The following is a 4,166-nucleotide window of genomic DNA, read 5'->3' on the forward strand; positions in this document are numbered from 1 at the left end:
ACACAGACATACACTGACACCAAGTAACAAAGACATCCACTGATACCCAGGAACACAGACACACACTTACACCAAGTAACACAGACACACACTTACACCCAGTAACAAAGACATACACTGACACCAAGTAACACATACATACACTGACACCAAGTAACAAAGACATACAATTACACCTAGCAACAAAGACACACACTTACACGAAGTAACACAGATATACACTGACACCAAGTAACAAAGACATGCACTGACAGCCAGTAACACAGACACACACTTAAACCAGGTAACACAGACATACACTGACACCAAGTAACAAAGACATACACTGATACCCATTAACACAGACATACACTGACACCAAGTAACAAAGGCATACACTTACACCAAGTAACACAGACATACACTGATACCCAGTAACACAGACACACATTTACACCAAGTAACAAAGACAGACAATGATACCAAGTAACACAGACACACACTTACACCGAGTAACAAAGACATACACTGACACCCAGTAACACAGACACACACTTACACCAAGTAACAAAGACATACACTGACACCCAGTAACAAAGACATACACTGACACCCAGTAACACAGACACACACGGACACCAAGTAACAAAGACACACACTTACACCAAGTAACACAGACACACACTGACACCCAGTAACACAGACACACACTTACACCAAGCAACACAGACATACACTGACACAAAGTAACAAAGACATACACTGATACCCAGGAACACAGACACACACTTACACCAAGTAACACAGACACACACTTACACCAAGTAACAAAGACATACACTGACACCAAGTAGCACAGACATACACTGACACCAAGTAACAAAGACATAAAATTACACCAAGTAACAAAGACACACACTTACACCAAGTAACACAGATATACACTGACATCCAGTAACACAGACACACATTAACACCAAGTAACACAGACATACACTGACACCAAGTAACAAAGACATACACTGATACCCAGTAACACAGACACACACTTACACCATCTAACACAGACATACACTGACACCAAGTAACAAAGACAGAGACTGATACCCAGGAACACAGACACACACTTACACCAAGTAACACAGACACACACTTACACCAAGTAACAAAGACATACAATTACACCAAGTAACACAGACTTACACTGACACCAAGTAACAAAGACATACAATTACACCAAGTAACAAAGACACACACTTACACCAAGTAACAAAGACAGACACTGATACCCAGTAACACAGACACACACTTACACCAAGTAACAAAGATATACACTGACACCCAGTAACACAAACAAACACACACTGACACCCAGTAACACAGAGAAACACTAATAAACAGTAACACAGACAGACACTGACACCAAGTCACAAAGACACACACTTACACCAAGTAACAAAGACAGACAATTACACCAAGTAACAAAGACATACACTGACACCAAGTAACATTTACATACTCTTACACCAAGTATTTTGACATACACTGACACCAAGCAACAAAGACATACACTGATACCCAGTAACACAGACACACATTTACACCAAGTAACAAAGACATACACTGACACCAAGTCACAAAGACACACACTGACACCCAGTAACAAAGACATACACTGATACCAAGTCACAAAGACATACACTGATACCCAGTAACACAGACACACACTTACACCAAGTAACACAGACATACACTGTCACCAAGTAACAAAGACATACACTGATACCCAGTAACACAGACACACACTTATAACAAGTAACAAAGACAGACACTGATACCCAGTAACACAGACACACACTTTCACCAAGTAACAAAGACATACACTGAGACCCAGTAACAAAGACATACACTGACACCAACTAACACAGACACACATGGACACCAAGTAACAAAGACACACACTTACACCAAGTAACACAGACACACACTGTCACCCAGTAACACAGACACACATGGACACCAAGTAACAAAGACAGACACTGATACCCAGTAACACAGACACACACTTACACCAAGTAACAAAGACATACACTGACACCCAGTAACACAGACACACACTTACACCAAGTAACAAAGACATACACTGACACCCAGTAACAAAGACATACACTGAGACCCAGTAACACAGACACACACGGACACCAAGTAACAAAGACACACACTTACACCAAGTAACACAGACACACACTGACACCCAGTAACACAGACACACACTTACACCAAGCAACACAGACATACACTGACACAAAGTAACAAAGACATACACTGATACCCAGGAACACAGACACACACTTACACCAAGTAACACAGACACACACTTACACCAAGTAACAAAGACATACACTGACACCAAGTAACACAGACATACACTGACACCAAGTAACAAAGACATACAGTTACACCAAGTATCAAAGACACACACTTACACCAAGTAACACAGATATACACTGACATCCAGTAACACAGACACACATTTACACCAAGTAACACAGACATACACTGATACCCAGTAACACAGACACACATTTACACCAAGTATCAAAGACAGACACTGATACCAAGTAACACAGACACACACTTACACCAAGTAACAAAGACATACACTGACACCCAGTAACACAGACACACACTTACACCAAGTAACAAAGACATACACTGACACCCAGTAACAAAGACATACACTGACACCCAGTAACACAGACACACACGGACACCAAGTAACAAAGACACACACTTACACCAAGTAACACAGACACACACTGACACCCAGTAACACAGACACACACTTACACCAAGTAACAAAGACATACAATTACACCAAGTAACACAGACTTACACTGACACCTAGTAACAAAGACATACAATTACACCAAGTAACAAAGACACACACTTACACCAAGTAACAAAGACAGACACTGATACCCAGTAACACAGACACACACTTACACCAAGTAACAAAGACATACACTGATACCCAGGAACACAGACACACACTTACACCAAGTAACACAGACACACACTTACACCAAGTAACAAAGACATACACTGACACCAAGTAGCACAGACATACACTGACACCAAGTAACAAAGACATAAAATTACACCAAGTAACAAAGACACACACTTACACCAAGTAACACAGATATACACTGACATCCAGTAACACAGACATACATTAACACCAAGTAACACAGACATACACTGACACCAAGTAGCAAAGACATACACTGATACCCAGTAACACAGACACACACTTACACCATCTAACACAGACATACACTGACACCAAGTAACAAAGACATAGACTGATACCCAGGAACACAGACACACACTTACACCAAGTAACACAGACACACACTTACACCAAGTAACAAAGACATACAATTACACCAAGTAACACAGACTTACACTGACACCAAGTAACAAAGACATACAATTACACCAAGTAACAAAGACACACACTTACACCAAGTAACAAAGACAGACACTGATACCCAGTAACACAGACACACACTTACACCAAGTAACAAAGATATACACTGACACCCAGTAACACAAACAAACACACACTGACACCCAGTAACACAGAGAAACACTAATAAACAGTAACACAGACAGACACTGACACCAAGTCACAAAGACACACACTTACACCAAGTAACAAAGACAGACAATTACACCAAGTAACAAAGACATACACTGACACCAAGTAACATTTACATACTCTTACACCAAGTATTTTGACATACACTGACACCAAGCAACAAAGACATACACTGTTACCCAGTAACACAGACACACATTTACACCAAGTAACAAAGACATACACTGACACCAAGTCACAAAGACACACACTGACACCCAGTAACAAAGACATACACTGATACCAAGTCACAAAGACATACACTGATACCCAGTAACACAGACACACACTTACACCAAGTAACACAGACATACACTGTCACCAAGTAACAAAGACATACACTGATACCCAGTAACACAGACACACACTTATAACAAGTAACAAAGACATACAATTACACCAAGTAACAAAGACATACACTGACACCAAGTAACATTTACATGTTCTTACACCAAGTATTTTGACATACACTGACACCAAGCAA

The sequence above is a fragment of the Heterodontus francisci genome, unplaced genomic scaffold, assembly GCF_036365525.1.
Source record: "Heterodontus francisci isolate sHetFra1 unplaced genomic scaffold, sHetFra1.hap1 HAP1_SCAFFOLD_83, whole genome shotgun sequence".
Classification (NCBI taxonomy): domain Eukaryota; kingdom Metazoa; phylum Chordata; class Chondrichthyes; order Heterodontiformes; family Heterodontidae; genus Heterodontus; species Heterodontus francisci.